Here is a 23,871-nt window from a genome sequence, read left to right as displayed (position 1 = left end):
GGTTAAAATTCAGCATGCTCCTGCCTCTCACCTTCTGCTCAATTCTGTCATAGTCGCAGGGCTCTGTGGCGCTGCCTCATGTCTGCCTCTGCTGCAAGAAGGATTAAGTATGCCTGCTCAAGGCCACAGCATAGTCCCTGGCTATACGAGCAGCTGAGCTGTAGGCAAATAATAATAATAATAATAATAATAATAATAATAATAATAATAATAATTATTATTATTATTATTATTATTATTATTTTTATTTATACTCTGCCCTCCCCAGCCAAGGCCGGGCTCAGAGCGGCTTACAAGCAATAATAAAAACAAGTTGAATGATTATAACTTAAAAACAAGATTAAAATACAACATTAAAATATTGAAACATTAAAATATTAAAATGCAGCCTCGTCACAGGAGGAGAAAAGGAAAAAGGAAAAAGAAAGAGGGGGAGGGAATCAAATTGGCTCCAAGCCAAAGGCCAGGCGGAACAACTCTGTCTTACAGGCCCTGCAGAAAGAAATCAGATCCGGCAGGGCCCTGGTCTCATGAGGCAGAGCGTTCCACCAGGCCGGAGCCAGAGTTGAAAAGGCCCTGGCTCTGGTTGAAGCTAATCTAACTTCCTTAGGGCCTGGGACCACTAGGGTGTTGCTATTTATGGACCTTGAGGCTTTCCGTGGGACATACCGGGAGAGGCGGTCCCGTAGGTCCAAGGCCGTGAAGGGCTTTAAAGGTCAAAAGCAGCACCTTAAATCTGGCTCTGTACTCCACCAGGAGCCAGTGCAGCTTGAAAAGCACTGGATGAATATGCTCCCATGGCAGAGACCCCGTGAGGAGCCTCGCTGCAGCATTCTGCACCCACTGGAGTTTCTGGGACAGCTTCAAGGGCAGCCCCGCGTAGAGCGAATTACAGTAGTCAAGCCTGGAGGTGACCGTCGCATGGATCACTGTGGCCAGATCGGGGCAGGAAAGGTAAGGGTCCAACTGCTTGATGTGGCGAAGGTGGAAAAATGTTGCCTTGGCTGTTGCTGTAACGTGCGCCTCCATGGAAAGGGAGGCGTCAAGGATTACACCAAACTCTTAATGGAAGGCAATGGCACTAACTGGGCATTAGTGGCAAAGGGCCGCATCTCAAGAGTAGAGCATCTGCTTTGCATGCAGAAGGCTCCCGGTTCAGTCCCCAGCACCTCCAGGTTGGGCTGGGAGACACCTCTGTCTGAAACCCTGGGCAGCTTCTGCCGGTGAGTGCAGGCAGCTCTGGGTTAGAGCAGGACCAATAGTCCAGCTTAGTGTAAGGCAGGTTCCTATGTCTCTACCCTGTCCCAGCCGAGAGAGCGGTGGCAGGAGGCTGAGATGACCAACTCTAGCAGGGGCAAGCAGGGCTGCCCTGGGAAGGTGGGTGTGAATAGGGGCGACTGTCCCAGGCCCCACGCTTTGGACACCCCTGCTTATCACTGGTGGCACAGACAGTAGCCCAAACTTCCTGGCTGGTCTTGCTGTCTCCTACCCAACTGGATAACCTCTCAAACCCCTCACTTGTTAGAGCAAGGCAGAGAAGTCGGGCGGAGGCAGCAGCAGCAAAAGAAACGAGATTAAGAAAGGAGGGAATAGGCCACCGGAGCTAAAGTGGCTGCAAAAAACAAGAAATTTCAAGTTAGCAAGTGAAGGACACAGAGAGGAAGGCCACTGGCACTTTTTGCGGCTGCAAACAACAACACAAAAAAGCCAAGGAAAGAACAGGGAGAGGGAGCCCAACAATGTTAAACCGGGTGCAAAAAATGATACAAAGTAAGACAGGGAAAGGAAAATGGGAAGATATTGGCCACCAGTGCTAAAGCAGAGGCAAAAAGCCAAAAACTAAATTGGGGGAGGAGGGACTATCAGCATGGAGAGGAGGCAGGATGGCAGAGGCAGAGGGAGATGAAAGCAATGGTGCCCCCCCCCCCGTGTGATTAGCCTTGCACCCTCTTAGGCAGGAGTTGGCAAGGTTTATCTTGCCTGGGCTGGATCGGTCCCGCAGAGATCCCTCCGTGGGCTGGATCATGCGTGTGTGCGTGTGCGAGCGAGCATGCCCGTGATTTTCAGCATCTGCGCGTGTGCAGACGCGATTTCTGGTGCCAAGGAACCGCGCTGTGTCGGTTCAGTGCAGTGCGCGAGTGGGCAACTCGGTTCAGGGGCGGCTTGTGGGCCGGTCAAACGACCTCCAAGGGCCTTAGGTTGCTGACCCTTGCTCTTAGGGATAGCTCTGGAGACATGATATGTAAAGCAAGCCGTGTTCAGAGCCTTGAGGTTGATGCCAAAGCTGAATGCAGGAGCTGAGGATGGAAGGTTTCAGGGTAACCCACAAAGTCAAAGGCCAGCCTGGAATTAATGCTGGAAAGTCATTCCCAAGGAAGGAAAGACCAAGAGCAGAAGGCCAGTGGCGGTAGCAGCCAAGCTCATCTAGTTATAGGGCCATCATCCTAGTGGCACAGCAATAAAGTGCTAGCACATTTGCAAAGGTAATTTGCAGGGTCCGGTATGGTTTCAAATGGGGTGGGCAACTATGTGTTGAGAATCCTGCACTGCAGGGGGCTGGACTAGATGACCCTCGGGGTCTATTCCAGTTCTACAATTCTATGATTCTATTATTCTTACCTTGCTCATTGCTTACAGCATGGGTCACTTCTTGTACATTGTGTTTTCTCCCTTCAGGTGGTCTTCTCCCTTCTCCAAAATACACCCTTCCTCCAAAGTACTGTAGACCCCTAGTGAGGGAGCCACCTGGTAGCCACCGACTCTGGGCTTCCTCCCGGGTCCGCCACTGTCATCATTGGCCCATGACGGGGACTTTTCTTTTTTAAAATAAAAAAATAAAAAATTATTTTTTATAATTTATTTTACAACATACAAAAAAACCCAACTTTAAAAGCAAAAGGTTTATCATCTATCTCTTATTTCGACTGCCCTCCCCCCTTCCTGCAGTTCCTTGTTTTTATAATATTTTACTGCATTTCCAAATTAAACCAAATTATCATTTTCCCCTGTGTTCCATAGACTTCCCCCCACAACTGCTGCACGTTTTTATATTAAGCCTGCTAATGCCTTAATTTGTTTATAATAATTTTGTATGTATTCTACAAATGATTTCCATTCTTTCTTAAAAACTCGATCATTTTGATTTCTTATTCTTTTGGTAACTTTTGCCATTTCTGCATAGTTGTTTCTGTAACTATTCCTCTTTTGTTGGGACGTTTTCTGCTTTCCATTTTTGGGCAAAGATCGTCCAGGAGACCATGGCTGCATACATAAATACATTTCTATATTGTTTAGGTAATTCTCATAATTCTCAAAAGAAAAGTCTACGGTTTTTTTGTTTTTTGTTTTGAAAAAGTTATCTTAAACATGACAGGGACTTTTCAGTGGTGGCTCCCCATTTGCGGAATGGCTTCCCTATTGAGGTGCATGCACCTGTGTCCATCAATATTAACTTCCAGGAATTAAAAGAACAACATCCCTGCACTATTCCTGGCCACCACAAAGATCACTGAATCCAATAATGTTTTTCAACGGCAGCTGCTTTTAGAAGTACGTCATCTTCTTCAGACTGCTTTAATTGTTTTAGGGTGCATTTGTTTTTATCCTGTGTTTATCCTCACGCAAGTCACTGAGAGGCAGTGATTGGCCTGAGGCCAACTTTTGGGTTTGAAAAGTTCCCTCATGCCGCAAGGACTACAGTTCCCAGCATCCCCCAGCGCGCCCATTGAGCTTCCAGCTTTCCTTTTGTACCGCTGCGCATGCTGGGTAACGCAGTCCGCTTAATAGCAGCTCTTTGAAGTCCATACAGGGCTGCCGGAAGTAGCCCTTCCAGCGGCACGCTGGGTATTGTAGTCCGTCTGAACCGTTAATCGCCATGGGAACTGCAAGCCGCGATGCCCTTCTGCCGTCTTGTGCTTTGGTTGTCCCTGCCGCCAAGGGAGAAGGTGGCTGGGCCTCTCAGAAGGCCTGGCCGGGGTCTTAAAAAGGAAGCCGTGGCGGAGAGAAAAAGTCCTCAAGCGCAAAGAGCAACATCCCGCCTTATGCCTCAGGAACTCCGCGCAAGGTGTGCTGGGAATTGTAGTCTTTTCCATACCTGCCATGCTCTTGAAGTACTGTATTAATTGGGAGTAAATTTCATGGAGCGCCCTGGTTCCCAGAACACGGGCACAGCCAGTTGTTTATCTTTAAGGCTTACACAGGACTCTTTGTCCTATATTACTTACTACTACAGGATTCTTTCTCCTAACTTTAACATTCATTCATTCCCCGCCTTTTGCCCTAATAGTGACTCCAGACTTCTTACAGCTAAAAATGAGAGCAGTTTAAAACATGGGGGGGGGGGGGAGGTCTCATTAAAAACAATGTAACACACACATTTTTTTAGAAAGAGAGGTGTCGGACACCTCTGCTATGGTGCCCACTTGAGAGGTGCTGGAACTGAGTTCTGGCAAGTTCCGGATGAAAAACCCCCAACTTCATACAGTGGTACCTCGGGTTACATACACTTCAGGTTACATATGCTTCAGGTTACAACTCCGCTAACCCAGAAATATTACCTCGGGTTAAGAACTTTGCTTCAGGATGAGAACAAAAATTGCGCAGCAGGGGGAGGCCCCATTAGCTAAAGTGGTGCTTCAGGTTAACAACAGACCTCCAGAACGAATTAAGTTCTTAACCCAAGGTACCACTGTATATACAATATCAAACTATAAAAAACCCACAAATTGATAGAATTATATATACGGGTGCATGAGGTGCTAGTGGAAGGGTAGTTCCTCAGGTGGGGGACACATCATGCTCCTTCTGGGGTGGTTTGTCCACTTTTGGTCCCCACCCTGCACTCAGATCTCAGCTGGGGCTCCCAAAAGCTGCCCGCATAAGACAGCGGCCATGCCTCATGAAAGTGCTTCAACTGGCCAGTTAAACCAAGTGAGGGTAGCTCTCAAACCCTTGGTGAGTTAGGGACTTCCCCTGCATGTGAAGACAGCTTCTGGTAGACTGAGTAGATGAAACCAGTAGAGGGTCCAAAGGTCAAGAGATTGGTTCCTTGCATGTGCTGCAGAGGGAAGTGAGGGGCAATTTGAGTTCATCAACCTGAGAAGGTATTTCATCTAGGAGAAGAAAAGCTCTGATCCTAAACCTCTGTTGCCTTGCAGGATATCTTCGGGAGAAGAAGTAATCCCTACACAAATCTGGAGTCTGTAAGGTGGTTGGATGTCTTATTTTACGCCTCTTTTGAGATTCCTGCATTGCAGAGGACTGGACTTGGGGTCCCTTCCAACTCTACAATTCCATGATCCTGTGATTTCTCATGGCAACTCCTACAGCCAAGCTAGTGCCATATATATTGCTTTGGAACACATCAGTGAGGCCAAGAGGGGGTCTTGTCATCTGGGCAGCCTCCATGCACACTGCCCAGGCTTGCACCCCAGAGAGGTTACGTTAGTGCTGCTAATGCAGCCGATAGACTTCAGTCCTGGAGGTGCAGTCTACTGCGTCTTGAAACAGACTGATGCCAACTACCTCATTATGGGAGGGCAATGCCTCCCATTTTACAAGATAATCCAGCTCAGAAGAAAATATTATGTTACTCTCAGGGGTACAAAATGCCAGCTGAGAAAAATGCAAGAACTTAATGTGTTAAACCAAAGGTGAAGATGTTATCTGGAAGGACTGCAGGTGCCATCTTGGCAGTCAAGATAACCCCAAAACTAATTAGTAGTTGTATGACTGAGCTCATATTTGTTTATGTACTCACCTGATTTGATGTCGGCTAATTGGCTCACTTATCTTTTGATGTTGGGATTCTTGGCTCTAGGCCCAGAGAGGGGAGAAGCTTTGGACAGTTGTGGGTGAAAAAAAGCTAGAGTAAACCCTATACAAATCTGGAGCCCCTAAGATAATTGGATCCTTCCAGCTGCGTTTGGATCACCCAGAGTCTGATAATAAGTACTGTTGTATGCAAGTCACCTGGAAACCAGGGCCAGCCGAATGCTACTTTCAAGACTTTGTCCTCGTGTTAGGGTTGGAAACACTGTAATACAGAGCTGGATTGCCTTGATTGTGTGACATATTTGCTAAGAACATTATGGTGATTAAAATAGAGGTATTCCTTCAGAAATTACTGTAGTTTGACTGCCTCTTCTTTAGCTAGAGCTAATGTCAAAGGCAAATTCCACCGCTGCTCCTCATCATCAGGGCTGGATTTAGGTTTGATGAGGCCCTAAGCTACTTTATATGTCCAGCTGTCTTTTGTCAACAACAAATTGTCACTGTTTTTTTGTGTTGAATAAATGCTATATGGCAATTTATGGACCTAATAGGTATCTAAAGCCATTTGCACATAACAAAATATGTATTTTATCAAAGTAATTGTTGAACTGAAATACAATTAAGAAGAAGTATATTACTAGTGAAATACAATTAAGAAGTATATAAATAGTGACATAATTATTAAGCTCTAACTATATGTAGGTTTTTTCTCTCTCTTATATTTTGGAACTGTATATCCAGTTTTTCCCCCTTTTATTTTTTTGGGGGCACCCAAGAGAGTGGGACCCTAAGCTATAGCTTGTTTAGCTTATACGTAAATCCGTCACTGCTCATCATAACATTTTTTACTGTTTCTCCATTGATAATGCAGACCAATAGTCTTAGTGACATACACCTGAATGAATGGCAAAAGAATTACTTTGTTGTTACCTCTTGCTCCTCTACACAAGGACAGAAGGTGGATGCATATGATACACAGATTTTACACATTCAGTACACGTAGCCAAGATCAGAGATCTCCCAGGTTCATGCTGTGAACCCGTTAAAAATATATGCAGAAAAATACTTGACAGATATTGACTGCGACAGTGCCATGACTGGCTTGAATAACTGTGCTAAAGACATTACAACTCTGGCAAGATGTCAGCAAAATGACAGTGACAAGTGGCAGTCTGGGTTGACAACAAGTAATGTGGTGGAACTGAGGTGTGTGCAAGAGTTGAGGCAGGATTGCAAAAAGTCCCAGAGCTTTCTGATGCCAGCTTTGATAAGGGAATGGGGGAGATGGGGGATCTGTGCTTGGGGCTGCCTCATCAAATTGTGTAAATTGGGGACCAAATATCCTTGGGATCCTACCAGCTTTAAGAAGTCATCAAACTGGGGGGATACTTTCTTCAATGAAGATAGGAGCTGCACCTTCTTTGTCACCTATGCCTAGAAGTAAAGTGTGTGATGTTACCATTCATGCAACCTTTTCCTTTTTAAATAGTGAATAAACATTGAATAGTTCTCTGACACCCATGAGAAACTCTGGTTTAGGGCAGAATTCACCATCTTCCAATTAATCAGCTTTTCCCACAGCGATAAGCCGCGTAAGAAAAGGAAAGTGTGTTGTGTATTCAGTGAGGAAAGTAGTAATACCGTTTCTGCCTTTGATCCTAATGAGAAGGAAATAACTTTTCAGGGAGTGGAAGCAAAAACAGTGAGAGTCGAGCATCAGGTTTCAAAACAGCAAAAGAACAGCTGTGAGCGGATAAGCAGAATTACCCAAATCAGCCCCAGCCTGGGGCTTGGAAGCTCTCGGTGCTTATTTGGAAAGGTCGTTCCTCCTTTGTCAAAAGAAGAGGGAAATGGAAATTTCGGAACACTGTGTAAACTTTATGTGGCTGGATCTACAGAGCTGCCTTGTCCAACAGATGAATGGTTAAAGAATATAGAACCAAAAATGATGAAGCTAATTATGCAAGAGACTGTGGACCATGGGCCTCTGGTAAACTGAGGTGACATTGCTTGAGCTGAGTTTGCAAAAGCGACTATCAAGAAGATTGTAGTGTGGCCTGTGTTGATGGCCCAATATTTTTTGCCACTGAGGCGAATCAGAAAATGGCATTCCCCTGGAAATGTTTGGAATTGTAGCACCTAATTTTTTTTGGAAAAAGAAGCAGCACTGATTAAAAATGCAAGTGGGCTTTATGGAGCTGATGTGACTCAGCTTTGCTGAGAGGCATCTATAAGTTCTGTTGTGACGTGGGGTTTGTGATTTCAGCTCTCTTGACATAATATGCTGGAGACAGTTCTCTAGTAACACTTCTTTATTAAGCAAACAAGACTCAAGACTGAGGAGGGGAAAGCTACATTTATAGGGACAGGGGACTAGCTAGAAAGGATACATTTTGGAGGGAACAATATCAGGCAATCACAGTCCTGCCTTTTGGAGGAAACCAATAAGACAGAGGATCCACATACAGCAGCTTAAATGAACCAACAGTAGCTGTACCTTTTGAAACCAAAAGGCAGTTACTTTACCCTAATGCAAATACAGACAATAATAATACAGATATAAAATCCTTTGACTCAATACACAACACCCCTCCCCCCCTAGTGAGCACAGCAGATGTAGTCTCTCAGGTACTGTGGGGTCCTACAACTTCTACTTAATCTCCTGACAATAGGTGTTGCCGGTTCTGGATTGGGTGTTACCTGTGGTAGAGGGGCTGCTCTAGGGGTTCCGTCAGGAACAGATGGAGTCCCAGACATCTCAGGGTCCCCTACCTGTACCTCGTCATCATGAGGACTAGCAGACCCTGGTTCATTTGCTGAAGCCCCTGGTGACTGCACCTCTGGGCCATTTTCATTCTGGTCTTGCAGCTCTGCGTCGTTAGCCAGGGATGAATTATCTGACTCCTCCCTGCTGAGCGCCCGGCGCCTCAGCTGATCTATATGTCTCTTCCACACTTGCCCATTTTCCAAGGTCACATAATAGGACACAGGTCCACTAGCCCGGGTGATCACACCAGCCACCCACCGCGAACCTCGTGAATAGTTCCTCACCCAGACCAGATCTTCAGGGGCGAGATACCTTGTTGTGTCAGTCTCAACCTGGGGGTTGCTCTTGAATTACGGTTTGGCATTTTATCCGGGTGGACATAATCCAGCACCGTTACCAGTCTCCTACCCAAGAGCAGCTCAGCTGGCGACTTGCCCGTCGCGGTACACGGCATCGCATGCTGCAAAAATAACATTCGCGCGATGTGAGCTGATCAGTTACCCTCCATTAAGCACGCAATGGATTCTTTTTTTATTTTTTTAAATTTTTTTAATTGATTTTTCAAATTTTTTATAAACATTACAAACAAATAAAAAGACAAAACAAACATGTATAGATTCGTATCCTTTTTTCCTAAACCTCACTTCTCTGACTCCCCCAAACCTCCCCTTTCTACATCCCGATTTCCAAAATTATTTCAGCAAGTCCTAAAATTAATTTTGTCAAATTTGTTCCCTATTTGTTCTTTTCTTTTACTTAATCCTTTGTCGCTGTAATCTCCTTTTCTTACTAAGAACCTCAACATTTTAACATTCATTAATTTTATAGTATTTCTTAAGATACGTTTTAAATTTCTTCCAATCTTCGTCCGCCGTCTCTTTCCCCTGTTCACGAATTCTGTCAGTCATTTCAGCCAGTGTCATATAGTCTATCACCTTCATCTGCCATTCTTCCAGAGTGGGTAGATCCTGTGTCTTCCAATGCTTTGCGATAAGGATCCTTGCTGCTGTAGTAGCGTACATAAAAAAATTCCTGTCTTTCTTTGACACCAATTGGTTAGCAATGCCCAAGAGAAAGGCCTCTGGTTTCTTGGGGAAAGTACATTTTAGTACCTTTTTCATTTCATTATATATCATTTCCCAGAAAGCCTTAATCTTCGGGCACGTCCACCAAAGGTGGTAGAAAGTACCTTCAGTTTCTTTACACTTCCAACACTTATTGTCAGGCAAATGATCGATTTTTGCAAGCTTGACTGGGGTCATGTACCACCTATAGATCATTTTCATAATATTTTCCTTTAAGGCATTACATGCCGTAAATTTTATACCGGTGTTCCACAACCATTCCCAGTCAGCAAACATAATGTTATGACCAATGTCCTGTGCCCACTTAATCATAGCTGATTTAACTGTTTCGTCTTGTGTATTCCACTTCAGCAACAAGTTATACATTCTTGACAAATTCTTAACATTGAGTTCTAACAGTTCTGTTTCTAGTTTAGATTTTTCCACCTGGAAGCCAATTTTCCTGTCTTGTTTATATACCTCCATTATTTGAAAATAATGGAGCCAATCTCGTACTTTTGTTTTTAATTTCTCATGACTCTATAGTTTCAGTTTATCTCCATCCTGTTCCAGAATTTCCCAATACTTTGGCCATTTGGCCTCCATATTGAGTTTTTTCACCGCTTTAGCCTCCAAGGGTGACAACCATTTAGGGGTTTTGTTTTCCAGCAAATCCTTATATCTAATCCAAACATTATATAATGCTTTTCTAACAATATGATTTTTAAAGGCCCTATGCACTTTAACTTTGTCATACCACAGATATGCATGCCATCTAAATGCATTATTAAAACCTTCCAAATCCAAGATATCTGTATTCTCGAGGAGCATCCACTCTTTCATCCAGCAGAACGCTGCTGCTTCGTAGCACAGTTTTAAGTCCGGCAGGGCAAATCCCCCTCTTTCCTTTGCATCCGTTAATATCTTAAATTTTATTCTGGGCTTTTTGCCCTACCAGACAAATTTCAAAATATCTTTCTGCCACCTCTTGAAACAGTCCATCTTGTCCAGAATTTGCAATGTTTGAAATAGAAATAACATTCTAGGCAATACATTCATTTTTATAACTGCAATTCGGCCCAACATTGAAAGCTTCAAATTTGACCATATTTCCAAATCCTTTTTAACTTCTGACCAACATTTCTCATAATTATCTTTAAATAAATTCGAATTCTTAGATGTCATATGAACCCCTAAATATTTCACCTTCTTAATCACCGTCAAACCTGTTTCAATCTGAAACTTCTCCTTTTCCATGACTGATAAGTTTTCCCCCAAAACCTTGGTCTTTTGTTTATTCAATTTAAACCCAGCCACTTGACCAAATTCTTGAATTAAGTCTAAAACCCTTTTTGTACTAGCGTCTGGCTCTTGTAAAGTAAGTACTAAGTCATCTGCAAATGCCCTTAACTTGTACTGTTTGGCTCCGACCTGTACCCCTTTAACCAGCTGGTCACCTCTAATCATATTTAGCAACACCTCCAAGACAGATATAAAAAGTAATGAGGAGATTGGGCACCCCTGTCGTGTCCCTTTTTCTATTTTAAATTCTTCGGTTATCACATTATTCACAATCAACTTTGCTTTTTGTTCTGAATATATTGCACCCATACCATTCTCAAAACTTTGGCCTACCCCCATCCCATGAAGATTCTTTTTCATAAAACTCCAAGAAATATTGTCAAAGGCTTTCTCTGCATCCACAAATATCAAAACTGCTTTAGTGTTTATATTCACCTCTAGTAGTTCCAAAATGTCTATTATGTTCCTCACATTATCTGACAAATGTCTTTTTGGAAGAAAGCCTGCTTGGTCCATATGAATCTCATCCATCAACACTCTTTTCAGTCTTTTTGCTAAAATGTCTGCAAAAATTTTGTAATCCACATTAAGTAGTGATATAGGGCGGTAGTTCTTAAGTTGGGTCTTTTCAGTCTCTGTCTTTGGTATGAGTGTAATATATGCTTCTTTCCACGATTCTGGTGCCCTTTTCCCCTCCAAAATCTCATTGCAGACTTCCTTTAACGGTTGCACTATCCACTCCTTCAAAGCTTTGTAGTATCTGGAAGTCAGCCCATCTAGTCCTGGAGATTTGCCCAACTGCATGTTTTGAATGGCCCCCTCTATCTCTTGTTCTGTTATCTTCTGATTTAGATCCACTTTGCTTTGATAAGAGATTTTTTGTAATCCATATTGCTTGAGAAATTCGTCTATATCTTCTTCCTTCTGTGGCCCTTGTGCATATAATTTTTTGAAATAGCTCAAAAAGCAGTTCCTGATCTCATTAGGTTTGAATATGTTCTTTCCATCAACTTCTAGGCTTGTAACCGTATTTAATTTCTGTCTTCTCTTCATTTGCCAAGCCAGAAGTTTGCCACATTTGTCTGCAGATTCAAATGTCTTTTGTCTCATTTGTTTGATCTTCCATTCAATCTCTTGGTTCGTCAATTCCATATATTGTGTCTGGTATAACTTAATCTCTCTCAGGATCTCCTGGGACTTTGGTTTGGATCTCAATTTCTTCTCTCCTTCTTTTATCTTTTCCAGAATCCTATCCTTCTTTTCATTTTGATTTTTCTTCTTTATTGAGTTTTGTTGTATTAGAAATCCTCTCATCACAGCTTTACTTGCGTCCCAGATTACTCTTTTTTCCACATCTGTTTTTAAATTTATTTCAAAGTAGTCCTTTAGGGTTTTTTGGGCCTTTTTGTGGATCTCCTCATCTCGAAATAGGGTATCATTCATTCTCCATCTAAATGAACCAGCTGTTGGGAATTTCATCTCCATCTTAATGGCGTTATGGTCGGAGCAAGTCTTTGGGCAGATTTCCACTTTCTTAATCTTTGGAGCCATCCCACTAGTAATCCAAATTTGGTCGATTCTGGTCCAGGTCATAATAGCTTCAGAGAAGAAGGTTCCCTCTCTCTCGAGAGGGTTCCTTGTCCTGCAAATATCAATCAAATCCATATTTTCAGTCATTTCAAAAAAAGTCTTTGGTAGTCTCCCATCTTTGGAGATTGTCTGTCTTTGAGCCTTGTCCATATTCGTGGATACTACTCCATTCATATCTCCCATCATAATTAGACTGTAGTCCAAATAGTCCAATAATGTCTCATGCAACTTCCTAAAAAATTCTGACTTCCCTTCATTAGGTGCATAAATCCCTAAAATCAAAAATTTTTCACCTTGGACTTGGATTTCAACTGCCAAATATCTCCCTTGTTCATCTTTAAACATAAATTTCGGAGAAAGTTTTTCCTTTGCATAGATTACCACTCCTCTTTTTTTAACTTTGTCTGATGAAATAAATTCTTGACCTAATCTCTTATTGATGAGTAGCTTCCTATGCAGTCTTGTCACATGAGTTTCCTGCAAACAAATCAAGTCCAAATGTTCCTTTTTCAATAGGTGAAATACATTTTTTCTCTTACGAGGAAGGTTCAAACCGTTACAATTCCAGCTTAAAAGTTGCAGAGCCATATTGAAACTATTTGCCTCCTGTTGCTCCGAGTAGCTGTTCTTCTTCTGTCGTTAGTTTAAGTCCAAACGACAAATTTAGGATGTCTGTTACTTCTTTTGTCTCTGATGTTAGTTCTGTTCCCACTGTTCCTTTCAGAAGGTCTTCCCTGTAGTCTTTCAAAAATTGGTCTTGGTCTTGAACTGTTCTTATCCTGATTTTCCTTCCTTTAAATTTAAAGGATAGGCCTTGAGGGAATTCCCACCTGAAAAGTATTTCGTTCTTCTTCAGCAGACCCACTAGTTCTTTATATAGTGTTCTTGCATCCAGAATCTCTTTTGGTATGTCTTTAAAAATATCCACAAAAGAATTCTCAATCTCGAGGGTTCTTTGAAAATGCAAACTCAGTATTTTATCTCTTTCTTCTTTTGATCTTAAAGTTATCAGGCAATCCCTTGGCTTTTTTCTGCCTTGCCTTCTGCCCAATCTGAAAGCAGTCAATATCTTAACTTCTTCCTTCTCCAACTCCTCTTGCCAAAAACCCGAAAATTATTTTGAAAGGAAGTCCACCAAGTTATCTCCCTCACTTTCAGGAACTGCTCTCAATCTTAAATTCCTTTCCTTCCCCTGCAGGTCCAACATAGACAGGGCTAATGTATGATCTTCTAATTTTTTTGCAAACTGGCTCTATTTTTCCCTGTGTAGCATCTGCAGAGACTTTGGCCTCCTCAGCAGAGACCTTAGCTTCTTCTGCAATTTTACGTATGTTGGCAGAATCCTCTAATATTTTATTAATAGATTCTGTGTTAGACATCACTCTTTCCCCTAATTCATTCACACTTTGTGTGTTCTGATCAAGTTTTATTGAGAGTTCTGTCAACTTTTTGCTATTTTCCAGTCCCTGCTTTGTCAGAGATTCCAAAGACTCATTTATCTTGACTAGAGCTTGTGTTACTGCATCTGATGTCATTGTTGTTTTTATCTGGCCAGTTGCAGCTGGTGCCGTAGGGATGCCTGAAGCTGAAACTCTACGCTGTTGTGATGGTTTTGTCTTGTATGGTCTACCAGATCTAGTTGTTGTCTCTTCGCTCATTGCCTGGCCAAGGTCACTCTCACGCCTGTATTGTTTTTAAAAGGAAATTCCCACTGCCTTGATAGTTACAGTCCAAATTGCTACAGTTACCAACATGTCCTCTAGGGGGTAAAAATTTCCACAGCTTCAGAAACAAATGTCTTATAGTCCATCCCCTAGAGTTTTCCAAAAGTCAATTTGCAACAGTTTCTTATATTTCTGGAGATCAACCAAACACTAATTTTGTAACTCTCCTGAGCCCAATAACTTTAAAACAAAGTAACTTTCCAAATAGTTATTTAACTCACTGACAGTTCTCTTCCGGCATCCTCACTTAGACAGTCCGTTTCAGAGGAAATTGAAACAGCAGTAAAGGTTTTTTTTTTGAAACTCCTTTCCAGCAGGTTAAATAAAAAATTCAGCCCCCTTCTGTTCCTGCCAGCTAAAGGGGGAATTTTTAAGTCCAATGTCTAGTTCGCTTAATTCTTTAAGATCTTTCCAAGGTTGCAGCTTTTAACTTTCATTGCTGTATACTTTTGCAGTCCGGGAAAGGCTGACTTCCTTACTTTAAAGCCAATCCCGTTTTCAGCCGAAATTCTTAAAATAGTTGTAAATTCCGAAATTAGTTTCAGTCCTACTCACAGGTTTTAATTTGTAATCCAAATTTCAGGAAGGAATCGGTGCTCTCCAGCTATGGCGATGCGGCTTCGCTTCACGAGCAGGGTGACGACTCTCAGCACAGTGCTTCTCCCCCGCTGCCATTCCGGAGCCTTTAAAAAGGCTCTTTCACGATTCCGGGGGGGGGGGCGATGGTGCCCACCGAGTCTCCTTGTTCACAGGCTTCAGCGCCTGTAATTTTTAGGGGTCCCCGCTTCGCTGTAGCGGCAGGACCCGAACTCGAAAAGCAGACCTCCGCTGGAGCTCGGAGGGAGATCCGCCATTAGCTGATGGCGCCGACCGGAAGTTGGCGCTGACCGGAAGTCCATTAAGCACGCAATGGATTCTTTGGCTGTTCTTACCATGCACTCAGCCTGCCCATTGGAGGATGGGTGAAAGGGCGTGGATGTGACCCCTCTTATGAAGTTATCAGCCAAGAATGCCCTGAATTCTTTGGATACAAAAGCTGCCCCATTATCTGATACAATGGTCTCAGGTAACCCGTGGGTTGCAAACAGCTGCCTCAACACCTTGATTACGGCAGTTGATGCCATGCTAGGGACCATCGCCACTTCTAACCATTTTTTTTTAATTAAATTTTTTTTATTAGAAATTTGAATTCATCATTAATACACATATACAAACATACATTTCATACAATCCTTAAAAATGTTCAAACATACTTACACTCAATCCCACAAATAGTTCCTTTCCCCATCACCATCCACCAACCCTTCACCCCACCTTTGTGTTTGATTTCCAATCTACTCAATTACAATTTCTTTCCACTTCTATTACTTTCTTTCACACACCTTTACCCTAATTTCATACTTCTTTTTCTATTACACATTGTTTTCCATCTTATTTGATATTTCAGTATTTGAAACAGAACTTGTTTATTCTAATAGGAGTTCTGATTTTTCGATATGATTTTGCACGTATCTTTTAAACACCTTCCAGTCCCTATCGTTCTTTTCTTTTGAAATCCTTCCAGTTTCTTCCATTGTTTTGGATATATTGTAATACTCCAATAATTTGGCAAGCCACTCTGTTTTTGTCGGTATTATACCACTTTTCCAGTTTTTCACAATCAATAGCCTTGCTGCTACTGTTGCGTATAAATATAAGGTCTTATCTTCTTCCTTTAGGCTTCCTGGTACTATTCCCAATAGAAAACCTTCTGGTGTTTTCCTAAATGAGTATCTAAACATTTTTTTCATTTCATTATATATTATTTCCCAAAATTGTTTGATGTTTAAACAATTCCAACATATATGTATCATAGTACCTTTTCCCGTGTTGCATCGCCAGCAGACATCGCTACAGTTTCACTTCTAACCATTTGGAATATGCATCGACGATAACCAAAAAGACCTTCCCCTGGAATGGCCCAGCAAAATCTAAGTGCAGCCGGCTCCAGGGAGATCTGGACTGCTCCCACCAGTGGACTGGTGCTCTGGCCACTTCTGGCCGCACCTCTTGGCATGCCTTGCATGTTCGTACCCATTGTTCTATGTTCTGGTCCATTCCAGGCCACCACACATAACATCGGGCTAGCGACTTCATCCTGACCATTCCCGGGTGTCCCATGTGAAGCGTCTCAAGAACCCTGTTTCTCAGTGGTGCTGGAATGATCACCCTATCTCTCCACAGGAGACACCCCTTATGCATGGACAACTCGTGCTGCCTTGTCGCATAAGGCCTGAATTTGTCTTCATGAGGACCACCTGGCCACCCCCTCCCCACCCAAGTGAGCACACGGGAGAGAACAGCATCTTTCCTCGTTTTCTCAGCTATATCAGTAGCCGTTACAGGGCCCCCCGGAAGTGTTTCCAGCATCATTATGTGCTCCGCTGGAGCGGGATTCTCATTGCTCCCGCCAGGGAGGGGCAATTGACTCAGCGCATCAGCGTGGCACAACCGTTTCCCCGGTACATGGGTCAAGGTGTACTGGAACCCGTTCAGGAATATAGACCAATGCAACATTCTGGGGGAGAGAATTTGTGGCGTTTGTTTGTTCGGGTTGAACAACCCTAACAGTGGTTTGTGGTCCGTTTCAATGGAGAAATGGCGACCATACACATAATCATGGAACTTTTTGATTCCTGCCACAATTGCAAGCGCCTCTTTGTCAATTTGAGCATAGTTGCGCTCCGTGGGCGACAACATACGGGAATAGAAAGAGATGGGCTTTTCCGACCCATCCGGTTCCCTATGACTCAGCACCGCCCCCAGGCCGTATTGAGAGGCATCACATGCCAGGACCAGCGGCTTTGACTCATCATAATGAGCAAGGACGCTCCTTCTACTCAGCATTCCTCGCAAGGAGTCAAAAGCCTTCTGCTGCCCCTGCCCCCATCGCCACACATTCTTTTTCTGCAACAGTCTATGTAATGGTTCAGCTACTGAAGCTTTCTGGGGTAAGAACGAATGATAAAAGTTAATAAGTCCCAGGAATGACTGCAACTCCGTCTTGTTCTGTGGTCGTGGTGCCTCGATGATGGCCTTAATCTTAGCATCTGTGGGGTGGATGCCTGATGCATCAATTTTAAACCCCAAGAAATCCACAGCTGGCACCCCAAAACTGCATTTTTCCTTTTTCAGTTGCAACCCCACCTCCTTGAACTTGAGCAACACTGCACGGACACGCGCAACCAGTTCCTGTGGGTCTTTTCCAGCAATCAAAACGTCATCAAAAAATGGCAAGACCCCCAGCAGACCTCTTAACAGGCGTTCCATGAGCCCTTGAAAAATCCCTGGGGCCACACAAACTCCAAATTGTAATCTGTTAACTCTGAACGCCCCTTTATGTGTGACAATAGTTTGTGCTTCCGCTGATTGTGGGGTTACTGGCAGCTGTTGATAAGCTTGTGCCAGGTCAATTTTGGCGAACACCTTGCCCCCAGCCAGTTTAGCCAACAGATGTGAAAGGCCTGGAATGGGGTATGAGTTCCCCCTGAGTGCCTTATTGATAGTACATTTGTAATCTGCACAGATCCTGACTTCCCCATTTGCTTTAAGGGGCATGACGATTGGAGTCTCCCACTTAGCAGAGTCCACGGGTGAGAGAACTCTCTGCTTGACCAATTTACCCAGCTCTGCTTCGATCTTGGGTTGCAGTGCAAATGGCACTCGCCTTGGTTTGAGTCGGATTGGGGCCACCCCAGGGTCCAACTCGAAGTCAACAGGGGGCCCTTTATAACAACCCAGTTTTCCATTAAAGAGACCAGCAAATTCTTTGCATAATGCCTCGCTCATCTCAGGGCAGGTTTGGATTGAATTAAGCCCTGATATACTCAATCCCAGGGTGGGGAACCAGTCAGTGCCCAGGAGACTGGGGCGACTGCCCTTCGCAATCACCAGTTTGAGTACAGCCTGTTTGTCCCGGAACTGAACTCTCATGGCACACATTCCCATAACATGGATGCGGCCCACTGAGTATGACTGCAAGGTTGCCGGGAAGGGCTCCAGAGGGGGCAACTTACCCCTGGGGAAGAATGTCCTCGCGGTCTGGTCCGACACGATAGTGAATCCAGATCCGGAGTCCACCTCCATGTCGCACTGCTGACCCTCAATCTTCACCTTGACGTGTGCCTTGCCTTGCGCTGGGAACTGCACGACCCTCCCGTTGATCTCTGTTACATAGTGGCAGTCCTTTAGAAAATGGGTTGCTGCGGGCGGTCTGCGATGCTCCAGTCTAGGTGCTCCTGTCGCTCCCAACGCCGCCGATCTACAGACCCTGGCGATGTGACCTGTCTTCCCGCACGTCCGGCACATAGCATCCCGGAAACGACAACTCTTCCGCTCATGGTTTCCGCCACAACCTGGACACCTGCCTCGGTGATCTTTGTGCCCTGTGCAGGCCTGACGCACTGACTCGACCCCACGGACTGGGCTCTGGCTCGGAGTAGCCTCTAGCTCGTCCATGGCATGCGCAACTTCTATCTGTGGCTTAGGGGCCTTGCGACTGGCATCAAGCTCCTCTCTTTCATAATTCTCCGTGGCGGTGGCCTCCTTCAAGGCTGAAGCAAGGGTAACCTCTTCTTTAGCCACGATGCGTCTTCTGGCTTTCTTGCTGCTCAGACCACCAATAAACCGATCCAGGAGAGTCTCTTCCAGATTTTGGAAGTCGCAGTGCTGAGCGAGCTTCCGCAGTTCAGCTAGAAATGCAGATACAGACTCCCCAGCATGCTGCTGCCTCTTATGAAACTCCATCCGCTGGGCCATCTTGGTCTCCGTAGGCGCCAAGTGGCTTGTTAGGCAGGCAAGAATATCTTTGAGAGATGTCTCACTTAGCTTCGCTGGAGCAAGCAATGCCTTGGCCAGCTTGAAGGTCTCAGGCCCACAGTAGCTCAGGAATGTGGCCCTTCTTTTGCTGGCATCGGTGATCCCTTGAGCCACTGCGAAGAACTCGAAGCGTTCGACGTAGTCTTCCCATGTGTGGGGCTCTGATGGCTGGAAGGGCTCCAATACCCTTGGACTCTCCATTGTCCTGTGGCAGGGTCGACTTCTCAGCTGGCCAGTGAGTCTTGTTCTTAGCTGCAATCCGGACTCTGAGGCAGGGCTGCGTTTAACCGCTCCTCAGCATTCCAGATCCCACCCTCGTCGCCAGTTGTGACGTGAGGTTTGTGATTTCAGCTCTCTTGACATAATATGCTGGAGACAGTTCTCTAGTAACACTTCTTTATTAAAGCAACAAGACTCAAGACTGAGGAGGGGAAAGCTACACTTATAGGGACAGGGGACTAGCTAGAAAGGATATATTTTGGAGGGAACAATATCAGGCAATCACAGTCCTGCCTTTTGGAGGAAACCAATAAGACAGAGGATCCACATACAGCAGCTTAAATGAACCAATAGTAGCTGTACCCTTTGAAACCAAAAGGCAGTTACTTTACCCTAATGCAAATACAGACAATAATAATACAGATATAAAATCCTTTGACTCAATACACAACAAGTTCCATCCACAGCCTTGGGTCTGGTGACATTCTGACTATCACACCTGAGCAAGGCTATTGTTTCCCCCCATTCAGTTCTGACTTGTGATTTACTTTCATTTCTGAAATGTTTGTGGCGCCCTAATAAATGACACTTTTAATAGTTGGTTGCCTAAGCTTCTGAGCAGTCTGTACAGGCAGGTTGCCTAAGGAAAGATCCTGGTCCAGTTCACATGCCATGCTACTCAATGGTATACTGTGTATGCATGGATCTCACCCACTTTGCTCCTCTACAAGTTCTAGTGTTACAAAGGAGGGAGGGAGAAAAACTTAGTTCTGAGTCCACTTTCACCCACACTGTCACTGGCTTCGTGTTGCATCGGAGCCCCGGAGTTTGTTTCACTCAAAAACCCCCACAGTATATACCTGATGTAATGCTTGGCTGAAGATTGTTGCTTGTTTTCCATGCATGTTAGTAGGAAGGAATTCAGTGGGTGAGATCAGTGCATTCATGGTAAATCATTATGGTTTTCTGCGACGTGTTAAATGTCCAATTGTCGTCATGTAGAACAACAATCCTCAGCATACTTACAAGGAAACAAATCCCCTTGAACTTGTTGGAATTTACTAATAAGTAAACATGCGGGTGGCGCTGTGGGTTAAACCACAGAGCCTAGGACTTGCTGATCAGAAGGTCAGTGGTTCAAATCCCCGCGACGGGGTGAGCTCCCATTGCTTGGTCCCTGCTCCTGCCAACCTAGCAGTTTGAAAGCACGTCAAAGTGCAAGTATATAAATAGGTACCGCTCCGGCGGGAAGGTAAACGGCATTTCCGTGTGCTGCTCTGGTTCGCCAGAAGTGGCTTAGTCATGCTGGCCACATGACCCGGAAGCTGTACGCCGGCTCCCTCAGCCAGTAAAGTGAGATGAGCGCCGCAACCCCAGAGTCAGTCATGACTGGACCTAATGGTCAGGGGTCCCTTTACTTTACTTTTACCTTTAAATATGCATGCAATCTGATACAGCATAAAAGTGTCATAGCTGCTCCCACCATAGCTAGTGTATAGAATCCATAAGGATTATCTGTAGCTTTCATGCCTTCTCTCACTCTGTTTCTGGCATTTTACCCCTCCTCTTTCACTTCTATGCTCGTTCTCACTCTGCTTGCTCTTCAGCTGCTCAGGTGCCAAACTGAGCCTTGAAAAACATAAGTTGAAAGAGGAGGTGGGAAAGAATGCCACTATTCCAAATTCTTTCTTCAGCTCTATGTTCTTTCCGGGTGGGTGGGAGGCCGAGCACCCTCACCATGGAATGACAAAGGGGTTATTTAGTAGGGAGGGAGTGCAGAGTCTTTGTGGGCACTAGAGGCACCATATGAGTGACTTCAGCAGTAGGCCATTCCCATTCTGCAGCTGGGGCGAGTCTACCTTAGCTCTGTGTGCTGACCTGGATTAGGAATGCTCTGCATTTTCCCTTCCCAATGTTTTTAAGTTTAAAGTTGTGGTGCTGGCCCTTGGTGGATTTCACTGGTAGAGGTATTGATGGTTAAAAAACTAAATAAGGAAGGGAGGTGGGCCACCTATTGATGGAAACTGATACAGGTTTGAAACTGAAACCATATGACCAAACAGAAGAGAACTTTACAGGATGGTTGCAATATCTTCAAGTGAATGATGTTTTTATGGGAGATAAGAAAATTGGTTTTGAGAATAAAAAACTAGATTTCAAATCAAGCTGTTGGAAGGCAGATGCAAATTGTTATCAAAAATGTATAATTTGTTATTGGAATGGTATACAATGGATGAGCAGACGAAAGAAGTTATGATAAAATGGGCAATAGATTTTGGGTATAATATTGAATATGATGCGTGGTTAAAACTGTGGAATAAAAATTTAAAATTTACAGCTTGCGTGTATTAAAATACAATGTAATGAAAATGAAGTACAGATGGTATTTGACACCAGTAAAATTGGCTAAAATTGGCTTGGAGCCAATTTGATTCCCTCCCCCTCTTTCTTTTTCCTTTTTCCTTTCTCCTCCTGTGATGAGGCTGCATTTTAATATTTTATTGTTTCAATATTTTAATGTTGTATTTTAATCTTGTTTTTAAGTTGTATTCATTCAACTTGTTTTTATTATTGCTTGTTAGCTGCCCTGAGCCCGGCCTTGGCTGGGGAGGGCGGGGTATAAATAAAAATTATTATTATTATTATTATTATTATTATTATTATTATTAAAATGTATAGAATGAATAATAGAATGTGTTGGAAATGTAAAGAGTAGGATGGAGATTTTTACCATATGTGGTGGACATGTGACAAAATAAGATGTTTTTGGGATCTGATATAATAATGAACATAAAAAGATGTTCAAATATACATTATAAACAGAAAGTTAGGAGCACATCTATAACAGGAAAAAATTCCACAAAATGTTGGGTCAAGAGCATGCTGGGTAGTGGATCCTAGGCAGATGGATGCCAGCATCTAATTAAATAACAGTATTTTTCCTTTTAAGGCATGGTTGGGGCACCTACAGTTCTCCAAATGTTGTTGATTGAGGACTCTGACTTTCCTGACCATTAACTGTACTTGCTGGGGCTAGTGGCAATCTGTGAGCCGAATAAGCATTTGGAGGGCCACAGTTTTCCTCCCATTAAGCCTAAGGCATAAGATCAGGATAACATATGCATTTTATGCTTTCAGAAATGAGGATCAGTCATTGCTTCTTCATCCCAGAATTCTGGGTTTAACTTGACACGTTCATGCACTTCCTAGAGATTATGGTAATCTGGCCTCCATCTTCAGATAGTCTACATGCAGACCTCAGGGCTTCAATACCCAGCCTAATTTTTCTATTCTACCCCCCTTCTCTTACTTCTGCTTTGTGTAGCATCTAGTCCAGTGGTTCCCAATTTCTTTTGTGCCACTGCCCCCTTGCTTCCATAAGCTCATCCCCAGGGGCCCCTAGCGCACCTTATAGAAAAGCATTATTCAGAAGAGTAGTTTGCATGGCCCACGAAGGGAAATAATAACACAATAAAATTCATAACAGTAACAATTAACTGAACATTTATTCGAAATCCTATTAAAACTATTTAGTTTAATTGTTTCAACAAAACTGAAGAACTTGATCCAGTGATACCAGCTTGTCAAAGTCTGATTGATAGTAATCTACACTTCCAGCACCCACATAAAACCCTATTGCCTCTTAGTACCCCCGGGTAATCTTCGTAGAATCAAAGAATCATAGAATCTTAGAGTTGGAAGTGACCCCACAGGTCATCTAGTCCAACCCCCTGCAATGCAGGAATCTCAGCTAAAGCATCCATGACAGATGGCCATCCAATCTCTGCTTAAAAACCTCCAAGGAAGGAGAGTCAACCATTTCTCGTGGGAGTCTGTCCCACGACTGAATAGCTTTTACTGTCAGAAAGTTTTTCCGACTGTTTAGTCGGGATCTCTTTTCTTGCAACTTGAAGCCATTGCCTTGAGTCCTACCCTCCAGAGCAGGAGAAAACAAGCATGCTCCCTCTTCCATGTGACAGCCCTTAAGATATTTGAAGATGGCTATCATATCTCCTCTCGTAAGGCTTAGGTTCCAAACCCTTGATAATCTTTGTTGCCCTCCTCAGCACATGTTCCAGTTTGTCAACATCCTTTTTAAACTGTGGTGCCCAGAATTGGACACAATATTCCAGGTGTGGTCTGACCAAGGCAGAAAAGAGTGGTACTATTACTTTCCCCCATCCTATATTTGTGCATCTGGTTCTTCCTGCCTAAGTGCAGAACCTTACAGTTGTCCCTATAGAAATTCATTTTGTTAGCTTGCACCCAGTTCTCCAATCTGTTCAGGTCCTTTTCATTTCTGATTCTGTCTTCTGCGGCATTAGCCACCCCTCCTAGTTTGGTGTCACCTGCAAATTTGATGAGCATCTTGCCAGAGGACAGTACCACCCACTTTGGAAACCATGACTAGTCTGCTAATGAATTCTGGTTTTCTCCAATTGTGAATCTTGTGTTTTAAGAAAATATATCAATTTAATTTATTGAATGCATTTATACCCCACCTTTCCTCAAAAGAGCTCAAGGTCATATACATAGTTCTTCCCCACCTCTTTTGTATCCTTGCAATAAGTGAGCT

At 43.7% G+C, this 23,871-nt stretch overlaps 1 long non-coding RNA gene across 1 annotated transcript; it reads left to right on the top strand.

Moving 5' to 3' along the window:
• The first annotated feature begins 2,823 nt into the window (after positions 1 to 2,823).
• On the top strand, positions 2,824 to 21,935 carry LOC309523594. Its single transcript, XR_014215465.1, has 3 exons — positions 2,824 to 4,063; positions 5,157 to 8,019; positions 19,763 to 21,935. It is a non-coding gene; the product is annotated as an uncharacterized lncRNA (long non-coding RNA).
• Positions 21,936 to 23,871: the final 1,936 nt, after the last annotated feature.

The sequence above is a fragment of the Podarcis vaucheri genome (assembly GCF_965113315.1).
Source record: "Podarcis vaucheri genome assembly, chromosome: Z".
Taxonomy (NCBI): domain Eukaryota; kingdom Metazoa; phylum Chordata; class Lepidosauria; order Squamata; family Lacertidae; genus Podarcis; species Podarcis vaucheri.
This window is presented reverse-complemented; position numbering and strand designations above follow the sequence as displayed.